A 17,290-nucleotide genomic window follows, 5' to 3' on the forward strand; every position below is an offset into this window, starting at 1 on the left:
ACAGATACTATTGTTTCAGATGCCTTTAGGAAAAGGATGAAAAAAATCTGTTGTTAGATAATTCTTTCTAGTCCCATGAGACTAAGTAAAAGAGACTTGGATCTGATCATTACTCAGAAGGTAGACTTCTGGAGAAAACAAAGAGCTAAAACAAATCACCCTAGACAGAGTGAAATGAAAGAGCTGGGTGATTCGGGACTAGCACTGGCCTGGGTGACTCAGTGTTTGCAGTAAAGAAGGCACAGTATCAGCTTTCCTGATACATAAAATGCCCCTTGTATTGTTTCATATCCAGTGAGCAAAGAGGAGCAACCTGGCATCATATAAAAACATCAAGTATCTCCCAGGGAAGTTTCTGATAAACTCTCAGCAGTCCAGTGGGCTGTCCAGTGCAATAGCAGAGTAGAAGCTGGGCCTGGAATGGAAGAACTGTGCACTGGCTCTGCCCCACATCAGCCTCTGGCCCTGGGGCTGGCCCTTCCCCCTCTCTGGATTGCAGTCTCATCACCACTGAGGTGATGGGGTTGGCTCAGGTAATTCCTAAGAGACTGCTCCTACAAATGTAGAGATTTTAAGTCAGTCTTTTTTTTTTTTTTTTAATGTTTATTTTTAAGAATGAGAGAGAGAAAGCACACAAGCAGGGGAGAGGCAGTGAGAGAGAGGGAGATAAAAGATCCCAAGCAGGCTCCACTCTGTCACCACAGAGCCTGATGCAGGGCTCAAACTCAGGAACCGTGAGATCATGACCTTAGTCGAAGTCAGATGCTTAACCGACTGAGCCACCCAGGCGCCCCTTTAGTCAGTCTCTAAACTCACTTAATGTGTCCTTAGAAGGAGCAGCCTCATTTGAGTGGTGATGGAAATTAATGACACCGGCCACATCTTACAACTGCCATAAGCAGGGAAGATCACCAAATCAGCCTCTAAAAGGTCTTTGGCTCTGGCTTTTTTCTCTAAACCAATGTTTCCCAACTGAGGGCAATTTTGCCTCCCCAGAGGTCACTGGCAATATCTAGAGACATTTCTGGTTGTCACAATTCAGGGAGACAGACCACATACCACTGACATCTAGAGGGTACAGGTCGAGGGTGGAGCTAAACATACCACAATGCCTAGCACAGCCTCCACAACAAAGAATTATATGGCTCAAACATAATGCCGAGGCTGAGAAACCCTGCTGTAAACCAAGGAAAGCTTATTGTCCTGAAGGCCATGACACCGACATCAAAGTCACTAGGAAACCCTGGAAATACATGTATTCTGTTTTTCTTAATATAAGAAAAGCACTACAGCTTTTACCAGATTCTAATAAAAGTCTGAGCCCTCCACCACCACCAAATAATCTTAAAACATAGAGGAGGGCACCTGTTGGGATGAGCCCTGGGTGTTGTATGGAAACCAATTTGACAATAAATTATATATAAAAAAATAAATAAATAAAATAAAGTTGAATAAATGCTATGTCACTTTAAAAAAACAAAACACACACAAAACAAACGAACAACGAAAAACACCATTGCGTAGACAGAATTATCGCATTTGAGATTTTTATGGCAGCATATTCATACCCTGGTGTACCACACAGCAACAGGAAAGACTGAACTACAGCTATGTGGAATATGGATACATTTTGCCGACACAGTGGTTAACTAAAGCAGCCAGATTTATTTTAAAGAAAAAACACATACTGCACGATTGCATTTAAATGGATTTTAAGAACAGAAAAAACTAAATCTATGGTGGTAGAAATCGGAACACTGGCTCTTCTAGGGTGGGGGCACGGGAGTAACCGATTGGAAAGGAGAACAAAACTTTCCGGGTGCTATCGACTATAAAGTGCCCCTCCAAAATTCCTATGTTGAAGCCTTAAGACTCAATGTGATGGTATTTGGAGAAGGGACCTTTGGAAGGGAATTAGGTTCAGATGAGGTCATGAAGATGGGGCCCTTATGAAGGGATTAGTGTCTTACTAAAGGACACCAGGGAGCTTGCTTCCTACCCACCCCACCACCAAATTCAACTAGGAAAGAACATGTGAGCACACAGTGAGATAGCAGCCATCTAACAACCAGGAAGCAGGTCTTCGCCAGGACCCGACCACGCTGGCACTCTGATCTCAGACTCCCAGCCTCCAGAACTGTGACAAAATAAACTTCTGCTATTTAAGCCACCCAGTTTATGGTATTTTATTATGGCAGCTCACGTTGTAAATGTTCCATATCTCAATATGGTTAGTGGTCACATGATTGGATAAATACGTAAAAATTCACTGAGCTATACACTTAAGATAATTCACAGAAAATTCACAGAAAAGAAACATTACATAGCAAGAAATGTACCTTAGCATTACCTCCAGAAAGCAAAGGGAAGAGTTGGGATTTTCCATCTTATACCTCTGTCAGTCTGAATTCTTTTCCATGGCTATATGTGACCTTGTCTAACTTCAAACAACTTGTTAATTTTTTTTTAATTTTTAATGTTTATTTCTTTTTGAGAGAGAGAGAGAGAGAGAGAGAGAGAGAGAGAGAGTAAGTGGGGGAGGGGCAGAGAGAGAGGGAGACAAGAATCCAAAGCTGGCTCCAGGCTCTGAGCTGTCGGCACAGAGCCTGCCCGACAAAGGGCTCAAACCCACGAGCCTTGAGATCAAGTAAGACACTTAACTGCTTAACTCACTGAGTCACCCAGGTGCCCCAACAACTCGTTCATTTCTAAATTGCTGTACATCCCCTACTTCGGAGCGTCTGTCTCACCAGTGGCCCTGAGTCCTCGATGGCAATGACTATCAAATCCACACTCCCACTCTGCGCCCTGCACTCACACTGCAACCCAGAGTTTCCAGGCACTGCCTACTCATTTCCACTCAAGCACGTAACTGTCATATCTGGCACATCTCAAAATGCAGTAACCCCCCCCCCCCCAGCTCCCCCCGCCCAAGACATGCCCTCCTCATCTCCTTCACTTTGTCCCCTGGCTTCTCTCTCGCTCTCACTCCCTCTCTCTCTGGTTTTAACTCGCCCTTCTCCTTTACATCTGCGCATGACTTCAGATGGTTTATATACAGGTACTCTCTGACTTCCAGACTCAGAAACCAAAGAGATGCAGATATATTTTTTGAGAGAAAGCAGACAGGTACTTCTCACTATCCAAACCACTGTTCCTCCCTAACAAAAACTCAGGAAACCAAATACTTTAGATTCAGATGACAAGATAGCCTTCACTCTCCAAATCTGCTATCCCAACTCTCATTACTTAACAGATTTAGATAGCAAAAGGTACTTGCCTTCCTCCCCCAGCTTTATTCAGATATAACTGATACAGAACAACGGGTAAGTTTAAGATCTACAATGTAACATGCGTATCTCTGCCCATATTGGGAGATGACGACCACAATGAAGTTAGTCTAACTGCTGCTTCTATCTTATTCACCATTACAGGAGGCCGGACTTCCACCCTTTTAAATCCAAGTTCTTGAGAGACACTAGGATGTCTTCGAGCCCCTCCCACTCCACTCCCACGTCACTCTGCTTGCTGTGGCTGCCTCAATCTTTCCACCATCACTTTCCCTATGTTGCTCCTGCTCAAAAGCCTCAATGCCTTCCACTCACAGGGATGCAGACGAGGCACTGCTTTTGATTAAACCCTATGTACCAGTTACCTGATTTACTCTGCTCCTAACCATCCTTACGTACGCCCTGCTCATGCCATTTTCCCCACCTTCCACTGTACCCCTGAGCTCCAGCCAGCCCCTCCACTCTCCGGTGAGGCGCCTTTGGGCAAGTTAATTACTCTTGCTAGGCCCCATCTGTGAAATGGAAAAAGAGCTATATCTTCTTCACAGGCCACATAATAACCACGCAATAATCCTCAACTATTATTTTTACCACCAATTCAAGTCCTACCTACCAAATGGTTTTCCTAAATATCCATCCCACAAAAATCTCCTCTCACCTAAATTCTGTTCATTTATCTGCCTTACAGATTTCCATGTAGCCAATCCTCAGTTCTGGTGCTCCACAGGGTGTCTGCAGCTGCCTTGTGTCACTGTGGAGCTCTCACAGACCTACTTTTGTCAATATGTGGTTTTTGTTAGTTGTTCTGTTGTTTTTATGCAGAGACAGGCATCAGGACCTCTTAGCTTGCCATTGTGCTGATATCACTCTCCTTCATTTGTTTTATGTTATTGTCTATTTACATCAAGACTCTCCATCTCTTCCAAAAAGCCTCAAGTTTAAAGCATTCTGTAGCTTTACTTTTCTTAACTCTGAGGTGTTATGTCCTTGAACAGCAGCTAGATTCCCCAACACAGTCACTGACTGACAGAATAAACTTCCACAAACTTTGCCAAGAATATCTAACTGAGATTAGGGAAACAGAAGGGACCCCATGAAAGACTGCGTTTTTGCTGCCTTCATTCTTGCTAAGGCCTGAGCCCCCGCCTTACACACGTCTTATAGTACAGACAGTGCATGTCCTCCTTGTGAATGATTTCTTGATTTAATGATTCTTGAGTTAATGATTTCTTTGGAGTCTTCCAGCACAAGAGACAACATCTAAGGAGTGACCAGAGAGGCTGTTATGTATGTTTTCCAGACCACTGACTTACCAAGACCCTTGGCCCCAGGGCATAAGCGGCTTATAGAGGACACCTAAATACTTGTCCATTTTAACCAGTTCCCAGATGCCTAAAGAAGCACTTACAACGAACGGATCACAATCCTCAGTAAGAACCCCAGCCCCCCAGCATAGATGACACTCCCTCGTCTTTCCTTTCTGAGTCTCCCAGATGCTCCGTTTGTATCTGCACTCTGCGTCTTCAGGAAACTCTGCTCTCACTTCCTCTCGGCTCATGTTTGATTTCTATCTGATGGAAAGACAAGAATCCTCTTGGCTGGTCCTGTGGGACCTCCTCTGGGTCCCTGGACCCAGCCAGCCTGACTCCTATTGTTTAAATTCCTATGCTGACCTTGTTGGGTCCACCAAAGTCACAGCCCCATCTTCCTTCATTTAACAAATATTTATTAAGCATCTCCCATGCACTAGCTACTATCTGTTCAAAGCACTGGGGATGGAGCTGTGGAAAAACCAGACAAGGTTCTGGGACTCAAAACACTTGTGTCTGTTAGGAGACAGACAATTAAAATAAACAAATAGACAAATGATGCCAGGTATTGGTAAGTGCTCACAAGGAGATAAAACAGGGAAATGTGGCAGAATGAACAGTGGGACTGCTGTAGCTGGGGTGTTCTGCAAAGCTTCTTCAAAAAGGAAACCTTCGGGGGGGCCTAGGTCAATCAGTCGGTTAAGCGTCCGACTCTTGGTTTTGGCTCAGGTCATGATCTCATGGTTCGTGAGTTCAAGCCTCGTGTTGGGCTCTGCGCAGACAGCTGCTGAGCCTGCTTGGGAATCTCTCTCATCCTCTCTGCCCCTCCCTCCCTCACCTGCACTCTCCTCTCTCTCTCAAAGTAAATAAATAAACACTTTTAAAAAAAGGAAACTTGAACAAAGACCTAAATGAAATAAAGGAGTGAGCTATACTGACATCTGGAAGAATGTTCTTGCAGAGGAAACGGCAACCGCAAAAGCTTCAAGGCAAAAGCAAATTTAGCGTATGTGAAGAAGAACAGGAGGCCACATGACTGAAGCGCAACAGGACAGGGAAAAGTGGTGGGAGAGGAGTTACGGCAGGGGCTCCGTGGTGTAGGTTTCACAGCACATGGTAATAAGAGCGTCTAATTTTCGTCTGTGTGTGATGGGAACTACCAAAGGGTTAAGCCTTTTCAAAGGCTCATTCCCACTTCTGCACGGAGAACAGACTGCAGGGAGGAAGGGCACAAAGTAAAAACAGGGAGACCAGTCAGGAGGCTGCTCTTACTACCCAGATGTGATACAGGAGAGTGGTATGGACCAGGATGGTAGTGGCGGAAAAGACTGACTCACGTATACATTTTAAGAATAGATTTCGCGTAAATATGAATCACTTATGTAGAGCGTGAGAGAAAAGAAGTCGAACACGATGCCGAGGTTTTAGGCCTAAGTAAGTAACTCAGGAGCATGAATGTGCCACTTACTGAAATGAGAAAGACCAGGAAGGGAACAGATTTAGACATCAGAGAGCCGTTGTGAGGATGACGTTAGATTATGCAGGCAAAGCCCGTGGCGGGGACTTGCACACAGCCAGAGCTCAGGAAATGATGGTTGTCTTTGGCGGCTTCTCCTAGAGTTCAGGTGTCTCCTCTCCTAAGATAATTCCTCATCAGTAGGGGAAACTGGGTGAGGAGTACAGAGAACTCTGTACTAATCTTACATATTTTCTGTAAATCTAAAATTATTCTAAAATTAAAAGATTAAAAACAATTCCTTGGGGTGCCTGCGTGACTCAGTCAGTTAAGCATCCGACTTCAGCTCAGGTCATGATCTGGTGGTCCATGTGTTTGAGCCCCGCATTGGGCTCTGTGCTGACAGCTCAGGGCCTAGAGCCTGCTTCGGATTCTGTGTCTCCCTCTCTCTCTCTCTCTCTCTCTCTCTCTCTCTCTGCCCCTCCCCTACTCATGCGTGTGCACATGCGCTCTTGCTCTCTCTCTCAAAAAATAAACAAACATAAAAACAAACAAATCCTCAATCCCACACGTTCCTCCAGCTCTCACTCTCTCTTCAAAAAAAGATGGCCATCCTTTGTCATGCCTCATCCACACATCACCCGCTGCAACCTAACTTCTGCTTGCCTCACTATTTTCCCCATTTCTCTGCAGCCACCACTGACCTAACTGCTAAGTCCAATGGACTTTCAACCCTTCCTCTCAGCCTCTGACACCCTGACCATTCCTTTCTTCCTGAAACACTCTCCTCCCTTGACTTGAAGATGCCACCTTTCCCTGGTTCGCCTCCTGCTCTCCCAGCTTTTCCCTCCCTCAGCCTCCTCTGCTGTGGCTTCTACATCTATCCATCCCTTAAATGCCAAGCTTCTATCCTTGGACCTCCTCTTCCCACACTGTGTATTTCTCTGGATAAGATCCACCTTTGGCCATGGCTTCAACTAGAACCCCTACCAGTGATTATTAATATTTCGAATGGCCACAGACATCTGTGAGTCTAATGTTCGTGTACACATGTGCACATAACAGAACCACACACACACTCTTGAAGATACAATGGCAGGAGGCTCATAGGACCCCTCCTCCAAAAGGCCACCCAAAGACCCCTGAGGACTATCTGGGCCCAGATAAGAAACCTAATTTATCAAAACAAGGGTTTGGTAGAAATTATTCTATGTCCAGGCCAGCTCTCTCCCCTGAACTAGTACCTCCAACTGTCCACCTGACATCTGCACCTGGATGACCCATGGGTGCCTCAAACTACACATGTCCCAAACCAAACTCATCACTTCTCTCTCCTCTTAGCTACCAACACCACCAATTTCTCCTCCTGGGCTCCCAGTCTCTCGGTAAAACTATTAGCATCCAGCAAGTCAGCCAGAAACCACCTGGGAATCACATGAGGGTCGCCTTCCTCTGCTCCTGAACATCCAGCCAATATCCAGGTCTACCTCTCAAACCTTTTGCGAAAGGCAATCCTCATCTCTCTCGCCCCCTGTCTGACCCTCAAGCTTTTCTCCTGACCACCTCTTGTTCCTCTAAGTCACCCTCCCCTTAGCAAGAAGTCTTTCTGAAATGCTCCCCTGCCTTAATCTTGCCAGGGACACCTTCCATCCTCTCCAGGAGGAAATGCATGCATTCTGACACTGTCACTTTTACCATCCACATCTCTCACTCCCCTTCCCCCAAAGATACCCTAGTAAGTCTCTACTCTTGGGGGTGATTCTCGCTGTTTCCTCCCTTCGTACTCCTGCATATGCAGCTGCATATTCTGCTATAACACATCCCAAGCCTACACTGTCACATGGGGAACTCCTATGTATCCTGCAAAGTCAGCTAGGGCAGTCCTCCCCATCCCACACCCCTCCCACACTATTCTGAACCTTCTGTTACTGTTCTTCTCTGGTGAAATAGTTGTAATTATTTCTTCCCATGTTTGTCTCCTCTACATGGCAAACTCCTGTAAGGCAGACTGCTCAACTCTGAACCCTCAGCAGCCAAGTTTAGCATTAAATAGGTACCAAATACATGTTTGATGAATTAAAGTGGCTTGTTCCCTGAATACCCCTTGGACCCTCACCTCTGGGTCTCTGCTGACCTCTCCCCCTCTTTGGAACATCTGTATTTCTACCTTATGTTCTACTTCAGTCCATCAAGAAACAGATTCAGACACTCAAGCTCACCACTTCTGCAACTGTTCCCACCTCAGGGTCTTGGCGCTTGGTATTCCCCTTCCAGGAATGCTCTCGCCCCAGATATTCCCATCACTTGCTCTCTCATTTCAATCTGTTCAGAAATCCTTGTCCTCCTTTTAAAAATAGTCTGATACTACACTCTATATTTGTTTGTTTATTGCTGGCGGTGTCCTCCATAGGAACATCAGTCCAACAAGGGCAGGACTGTTTAATTCATCACTGTATTCCAAGTCTCTAAAGGTGCCAGGAACATTCGTTTATTTAGCATTTATTGAGCACCTACTGCGTACCAGATCTAGGTGCTGAAGATTATCAGGGAACAAAACAGATAAAAACACTCTGCCCTTCACATTCTGGAAGGGAAAGACAATACACGAGGTGAATAACTAAAATATAATTGCTAAGAAGAACAAGTGAAGCAGAAATGAAGACAGAAACTGGGGAAAGCCTCACTACATGATCCCTGAGTAAAAACCTGAAAAAAGTGAGGGAGCCAACCACATGGATATTGAACCCCTAGCAGAAAGGCCCTGAGGTCAAAGCATGTCTGACATCTGGAAAGAGAGAACAGCAGAAAGTGAGAGTGGGAAAGTAACAGTGGGTCAGATTATGTAAAGCCTTATGGCTCACTAGGAGGCATCTGTCTTTAAACAAGACGGAAACTCACTGGAGGGTTTTTGTGTAAAGGAGTGATATGATCTGACCTGCGTTTCAAAAGGATCCTTCTAGCTGCTGTGCTGAAAAATAGGGCATGAATGCAAGGGCAGAAGCAGGGAGACCAGCTGGGAGACTATTTCAATAATCCAGGTGAGAGGTGGTGGTGACTTGACCCAGGGTGGTAAGCACTGGATGTGGAATGAGAAAGAAAAAGAGCAGTCAAGGGTGACTCAAAGGTTATTGTCTAGATCTTTTATATTACCGAGATAGAAAACAAAAACAAAAACAAAAAGAAGAGCAGTTTGGGAGGGGAGATGATGGGAAGCTTGCTAGGCCTCTCTTGACAGGTGCAGTCTGAGTTCACTAACATCAATCTCGGTAGGGATAGAAAATAGGTAGCTGGGTGGATGTCGAGGGAGAAGCCCCCACTGGAGATACAAATAGAGGATCTGTTAACCTAATACGTAAGTATTTAAAACTATGAGCCTTGAACAGAAATTCATCATGAATGGAAACTCAAATGTCCCAAATACAAATGCACAAAGAACAGCTGAAAGAAAAGCTATGATGCCCAAGGACACCCTCTGAGGTTCCGCAGACAGAATACAAAAGGGGATCCTTGCTCATGCTGAAAAGCAATTCGGCCAAAACAAACAACAACAAAAAACCCAAATCTCCTTCTCACTTGACAAGGGCAAACCATCGGATCTGTGAAAGGGTGGTCCAAACTCTGACCGAAGATCCCTGGGGTCCGTCCCGCAATTTTTTAAAGAAACCCAGTAAACTCAGGCATTGCAGCGAGGGCCAAGAAAGTGCAGGCCATCTCCAGGTTCTAATCTCTTGCGTGTCCCTACGTGCGGAGCAGCATTCCCGTGGATGCGGGTACAGCAGACAGGCCAAGGGTGGGGAAAGGCTAACAGGGTCGACACCCCCGCCCTTGGAGGGAGGACAGGGTACATCCCCAGGGGCGAGCACGCAGGCGGAGTGCTGTGGCGGAGAGGGGCGCCGCCCCAACCCAGAGTGGGTTCGCTGTGCACAGGGTGGGTGTGGGGGTGGGGGTGTGGGCGTGACGCGCCGCGGCAGAGCGCCGCAGTAAGGGAGGAGGGGAGTCAGGAGGCCAAAGCTCCGTGTTCAAAAAGAGAGCGGATAGAAGGCACTCCCAGCGCGCTGCCAGACACTATAATGGGGACAGTTCGACAGGGAGATGAGTCGCCGGCGTCAAGCGTGCTCGGCTGCCAGACGGCGAACGGGAAGTGAGAGCAACGTGGCTCCGAGCATGCGGACCGGACTCCGCCCAGCCTCGGGGCCCCGGGTTGGTTCAAGGACAAGCCCCGAGTGGGAAGGACATAGACACCGACACCCTTACCTGACACTGCAGCAGTCTCAGCAGCTCAGGTCCCGGCTGGAGAACGCGGCCGCCGCTTCTCGCGCCGCTCGCCCGCGCTACCTGATTGGCCGAAGTCGGCCCTCCCAGAAGCCCTCGCGCGGCGCGCAGCCAAATAAACTTTATGGAGACCCGCGGAGGAGAACAAGGACACGGGCGGGGCTGTGGTCGGGGCCTCCGGCTGAGCTGCCACGCCCCCCTAGCCCGTGGCCTTGGCCCTCAGCCTTCTCTCCTGGTCAGAGTTGGCTGAGAGCGAATGCACAATCTCTAGCGCGGGTTTCTAACCGTTTATTGAGCACCATCCTAGTGCCAGGTACTGGGGGCACAGTGGCGCTGGGAGCACAGTGGTGACCACGACAGACAAGATCCTTGATCTAATGGAGTTGTCGAGCTGCTGGGAGAAACAAAATTACAATAAATACCTGCCAGTTTGTAAGGAGGGCTATGACAAAAAAAAAAGCAGGGTAATGAGAATGAGAATGCCTGTTCCGTCCCAAGGCCTCTCTGAAGAGGTGCTGTCCGAGCTGAATCACAATGATGAGGAAGGGCTAGTCTTGCAAAGTCTTGGCTGCAGAGCACTCCAAGCAGACGAACAAGAGTGGAAAGCTCCATGAGTAAACAAGCTTGTTGTGTGAAGAACAGGAATGTAAAATGGTACAGCCCCTTTGGAAAAGAGTATGGAAGTTCCTAAAAAATTAAAAATAGAATTTCCATAGAATCCAGCAGGTCCACCTCTGGGTACATTCCCAAAAGAACTGAAGGTCTCGAAGAGGTATATGTACACCCATATTCATAGCAGCCAGCATTATTTACAACAAACAAAACATGGAAGCAACTCAGGTGTCCAGCGACAGATGAATAGATAATCAAATGAGGTATATACATACAATGAAATATTATTCAGCCTTAAAAAGGATGAAAATTCTAACATATTCTACAACATAGATAAAATTTGAGGACACACTAATTGATACAAGCCAATTGGAAAAAAAGTAATGCTATGATTCTATTTATACTTATAGTACTTAGAGTAGCCAAAATTATAGAGAGAAGGAAGGATAGGGTGGTTGCCAGGCACTGGATGGAAGGGGAGGAAAATAGTGGGTTCTTGTTTCATGAGTACAGTTTCAGTTTTACGAAGTGAAGAGTTATGGAGATGGATGGTAGTGACGGTTGCACATTATGAAAATATTTAATATCCCTCAACTGTACACTTGAAAATGGTTAAGACAGTATATTTTTTATGTTACGCATCTTTAACACGAGAATAAAAATTTTTGAAAGGCTGTGGAGCACCTGGGACCATCATATATTACTGAAGGGTTGGAAACAGGGACAACCACTTTGGAAAACTCACAAAATATATGAAAGCTAAATACACACGTCCTCCAGGACCCAACAATTTTACATGTGTATATATGTATGTTCATGGGATCCATCTTTCTATTTCCAGCATAAATGTGTACATATTTTTACCAAACGCCATACACAACAAAGTTGATAGCACCCTAACCCAAAAGCAGAAACAGCCAAAATGTCCATTAACAGAAGAATGGATAAATTATGGTGCAGATACATAACAAAATACTGCAGTAACTAAGAGAGTGAACATGAATGAATCTCACAGGCATAATGGTAAAAAAGAACCAGACCTGGGACGCCTGGGTGGCTCAGTCGGTTAAGCGTCCGACTTCAGCTCAGGTCACGATCTTGCGGTCCGTGAGTTCGAGCCCCGCGTCGGGCTCTGGGCTGATGGCTCAGAGCCTGGAGCCTGCTTCCGATTCTGTGTCTCCCTCTCTCTCTACCCCTCCCCCGTTCATGCTCTGTCTCTCTCTGTCTCAAAAATAAATAAAAACGTTAAAAAAAAAAAAAAAAAAAAAAAAAGAACCAGACCCAAAAGTAGGACTCCATTTCTTTAAAGTTCAAATCAGGCAAAACTAACCCATGGTGACAGATATCAGAATAGTGGTGATTTTGAAGGGCGGAAGGGCTGTTGACTGGGAAGGGAAATGAGAGAATCTTCTGAGGTCTGTTAATGTTCTGTTTCTTAATCTGGGTGCTGAGTGCATGGATGTATTCACTTTTAAAAAATTCATCGAGCTGCACATTTAAGATTTGTGCACTTTACCGCACATATATTATTCATTACACTACAATAAAAAAGTAAAAAATAAGTGAAATATTCTCTATGCTGTGGAATGTTACATGTTTTGCTATCCAGAATTCATAGCACTCCCCACCCCCCCGACTGTTTGCAGTTTGGAACTTTGTTTTATTTCTTTAGACTTGCCCACAATCCCAAGCATGTGGTACTGTGAAGGAAAGCAAGAAATATTTCCTAAATGACAGACAAAATCCAATGCCAGGATTGCCCCCTATCCTGAACTGCACTGCCAGAGATGGCTTCCTAGTGGGTGGTGGCGAATTACATAAAGCTTCTCAAACCGTGGCTGAATGATCAGTAATATTCTTTACAAGTCATTAAAAGCTTAAAAGAGAAGCTTCTCCCTGTGCACTTCAGATGAGTTTTCAAGATTTGTGTGCTTTACTAGATGAAATTATTTCTCAATAAAAAAAATCAATACACTCCAAATTAAAGAAAAAGTGATTCTCATCTAATATTGTGCTTGAACTTTGCAACAACCCAGGGTTAAGCGGGGCAGGGCTGATCATCATCACGTATTCTGTGGGGAACCTAAACTCCAGGAGGATTAAATGACTCACCCAAGGTTACATAGGGACAGTGGCAGACCAGGGACTATACTCTCTAGTCTCAGGATGTCAAGGCCAATATTTCCTAGTCCAAGAAACTCTCAGAGGTGAGCTTAGAAGCTCCTACAATAGGGGCACCTGGGTGACTCGGTTGGTTAAGCTTCAGGCTCTTGATTTTGGTTGGGGTCATGATCTCATGGTTCATGGGTTTGAGCCCTGCATCAGGCTCTGTGCTGACAATACAGAGTCTGCCCGGGATTCTCTCTCTCTTTCTCAAATAAATAAACATTTTTTTAAAAACTGAAAAAATAAGCTCCTATAACAATAAGAGCTATCCAGTGAAGTCCTTAAATGGACTTTACTACCAACTTCCTGAATTGGGATTGGAACAAATACCACATTCTTTTTTTTTTTTTTTAAGTTTATTTATTTATTTTGAGAGAGACAGAGAGCACGTGAGCAAGGGAGGGACAGGGAGAGGGAAAGAGAGAGAATCCCAAGCAGGCTCCACACTGCCAGTACAGAGCCCGATGCAGGGCTTGAACTCACAAAACTGTGAGATCATGACTGAGCCAAAACCGAGATTTGAATGCTTAACCGAATGAGCCACCCAGGGGCCCCAATACCATAGTCTCATTAACCAACAGCAGCTACTATCAGATGACATTGTGAAGGTGGTAGGATTTATTAAACATCTGGTTGTTTTATTTGTTATTAAACATACTGACTGTTGAGTGAAAAAACCCCATCCTACACATCTCTGCATTGCTGCTGTTTTAAAACAGCTTTGCCGACATCTATCAACTTTGTTTATGTCAAATTGTGCAATTTGTCACTGGATGCTACATTTGCCAAAAGAAAAGTGAAATTGATTGACAAGGCCCTAGGGGTTCTCTCTCTTCCTTTTCAACATTCCAGATGTTTTTTTTTTTTTTTTAAGTTGGATCCACCCCCTGGAAGGCTCATCTGCAGTGGGGGGGGAGGGGTGATGTGGAAATATACCAAAGGAGCTGTAGGGGTACGGTTTCAGTTTCTGTAGAAACTTTGCCTCCAAGAGACCCCATCTTCTTGATTGGTTCAAATTACGTTCCATTTTCAATTGCTGCCTTTCAATGGAGCCATCTGTTTCAAGGCCCATCTGTCAGGGGCTCTGTTGTGGTTGATTATTAAATGTGTTTGCAGCTGGAGGGGCGGGGACGGGGGAGACTTAAATCACAAAAGAAAAGTGTGTCTCCAAGAATGAAAGTAGGAAACCGAAGCAGACTTCTGGCTATTACCCCTCTTAGAAAGCAGAAGACCTAATCCTTTGCTGCAAACTCCGGAAAAATCAAGTATCAGCAAACAAGTATGGGGAACAATAGTGGATGTGGGTGGCTTTGGGGCTTTCCACCATTCATTCTCCCTTCTTTAGTAACTATACCCAAGAATACCGAAGTTTACTTTGGGAGGAGATTACCTGTTTCACGTCGTGGGTATTCTTGCAGGGAGAAGAATAATCTACCATGAAGTGTTGTTTTAAGGATTAATTAAAGTAGTTAATAAGCGTTTAAGGCTTAGAGCAGAGTCTTGCATATAGTAGGTGCTCAGTGTTAACTGTTCTTATTTCTGGCGAGGCCTGTTGCCACAATACTCTAGAATTGAATACAGGCTTCCCTGACCCATCAGGGGAAAGCTGCATACCTACCCATCCCAGCATAGCATGACATTGCAATTATCCAAAATTTTTCACCCGGATTTGAAGCCCTGGAAGGCAGTGGCAGGGCATTTGTAGCTTTGTGTCCACCAGGGGGCGCTCAGTGAATAATGTTAATTGAGAAAAATCCCACTTGACCTTACCTGCCAGGGGACCTCAGAATGGAGACTCCAGCCCCCCAAATTATCGACTATGCTCCAAAGCAGAACCTGAATTTCTCAAATAGAATTGGCACCCCCGGCATTTGACCCAAATGTGCGCTGACCGTGGCGTGTGTGGCATGGCACTGCTGGGCCACCTATACGTGTGGTCCTGGTAGTCAGGTATTTCCTGGACGCCGGAGGCATTTCCTGAAACTGTGGTGTGGCCAGACTTTGTCTTGCCTTGAGAGAAAAGACTGCTAAATGCTGGCCACCCAGCAGAGCGCAGGTAAGAGCTCAGGTTTACCACCCAGGTAAATGCCAGAGTTTACCTTTATGAAAACCGCTCACACACATCCACCAGGCGGCAGCCCATGGCCGATAGCTACCTTAGATGTCTCACTTTAGGGGTGCCTGGGTGACTCAGTCGGTTGAGCATCCGACTTCAGCCCAGGTCGATTTCTCACTCCATGAGTTCGAGCCCCTCATTGGGCTCTGTGCTGACAGCTCAGAGCCTGGAGCCTGCTTCCGATTTTGTGTCTCTCTGTCCCTGCCCATGTTCTGTGTCTCAAAAATAAATAAACATTGAAAATAAAAAAAGAAAGAAAGAAAAAACCATCCTTAGAAAGTCAAGACAGAGGGCGCTCAGGTGAAAACAAAACTTTATTTCTCCATCTGGCTGATAATTTTTTACTGGAAAAATATGTTTGCTTTTTTAGTCTTTAAGTGTCTTCACAGAATTTTCATTTTTATGATGCATTTGATTTTGTAGTATGAGAAATCTGATCTTCAGTTTCATGGTTCAGCTTAAACTGGAAAATCTGAAAGGAGGAGCTTTTATCCAATATAGTACTGATTTTTTAAATGTTTATTTATTTTGAGAGAGAGAGCACGAGCAGGGGAGGGGAGAGAGAGGGAGAGAGAGAACCCCAAACAGGCTCCATGCTATCAGCATGGAGCCCCATGTGGTGCTCGATCTCATGAACTGTGAAATCATGACCTGAGCCGAGATCAAGAGTCGGAAGCTTAACCAAGTGAGTCAGCCAGGCACCCTGCCGATTTTTACAATAATCAGTTTCTTTGGTGTTTTTGTAACATCTATCCTGTCAAGAAGCAACTGTCCTGGTTGTTGGGGTTGTTTTTTTTCCCTGAAACGTATTACTGCAAAAAAAAATTAAAATATGTTCATTTCAATGCAAGGCCTTGTATAGAACGAGCACTTAATCAATGTGTCAAATGAATGAAAGAAAGAAAACCTGAGAACAGAAATAACTTCAGTGTTGTGAGTGTGAATGGGTTCGACTTAGCTCATTGGTGCATTTCGCCAGCCGGCAACATTTAGGGAGGATCTATTGCCATTTATTTTGGCAAAAAGGGCTCTTTGCTCCCTGCCTTCCATTCAGCAAGCCGGGTGCATGGGTGTTTGAACAACCAGAGCGCTGCTCCTTCCTGGGTTGCTGGATCAGGGTTGCTTTCTCTCTAGCTAGTGAATAATCTTAGCACCATACTTTACACCCAGAAGGGTGCATAATTAGAATATATTGAATTAACAGTTTCTCACTTCTCAGGGACAAGGCACACTGGAGAACCCTATTATAATAAAGGGAAAGTTAGGGGGAAGGAACTCCATATGCCAAAAACTTTATTTATGCTGTTTAATTTAATCCTGCCAAGAACTCTTTCAAAGCATCCCGTGTTTCAGAAGAGGAAAGCAGGCTGAGTGGAAGAAGTTGCCCAAGGTCACATAGCTAAGGAACAAAAAAAAAAAAAAAAGAAGAAGAAGAAGAAGAAGAAAGAAAGAAAAAGGATTTGTACCCAAGCTGGTATAAGGCTGCAGCCCTGGGTCTTGCCATTTTGTTTTCAGAACTGATTTCGGGGAATGAGGTTCTGCTGTTTAGAGAGGAGTCGAGCAACACAACCTACAGCAGGGTCTCAGGTGGTGAGACTAGAGAGGTAAGGGTGGGGGGGGGTGCGTCATGCCAATGCAGAGACAGCACACAACAGTGGCATCTCCCTGCATTTCCCCAGTCCTGGCTCTGTCACACCCCACTGTGAATGGAGGAACAGGATTTTACCTTTATCCCCTTTCCATTTCATTTCCAGTACCATTGTGGTTCCCAGGTATTCCCATGATGCTTTGGGGGGAAAGTCAGGGGATCTGAATTCTGTCTGTGGCCTATTTGGGACAGGGGCCAAGACGTTTGCCTTCTGAATCTCAGTCCATCATGCATCAGAGGGAGTCAGTAATGCTCATCCAGATCCAACTGGCAGGGTACAATGAGGCCCCATAAAGAGACATGCAAAGGCTATAGGAAAGTTCCAGATTCCTAAGCTCCTTTCCAAGTAAGGTGTGACAGGGTAACTTCTTGAGAAATTCCTTGGTAGCTGGGCTGGCTGGTTTGGGTTTTGGTTTGGTT

At 45.3% G+C, this 17,290-nt stretch overlaps 1 protein-coding gene across 1 annotated transcript in view; it reads right to left on the minus strand.

Moving 5' to 3' along the window:
• NUP93 (nucleoporin 93) overlaps positions 1-10,467 on the minus strand; it is a 104,414-nt gene extending 93,947 nt beyond the window's left edge. Inside the window, exon 1 of the mRNA XM_015070361.3 lies at positions 10,311-10,467. The gene's annotated coding sequence lies outside the window, so the exon portion shown is untranslated. The remainder of the gene's footprint in view (positions 1-10,310) is intronic.
• Between the last annotated feature and the right edge of the window lie 6,823 nt (positions 10,468-17,290).

The sequence above is a fragment of the Acinonyx jubatus genome, chromosome E2 (genome assembly GCF_027475565.1).
Source record: "Acinonyx jubatus isolate Ajub_Pintada_27869175 chromosome E2, VMU_Ajub_asm_v1.0, whole genome shotgun sequence".
Taxonomy (NCBI): Eukaryota; Metazoa; Chordata; class Mammalia; order Carnivora; family Felidae; genus Acinonyx; species Acinonyx jubatus.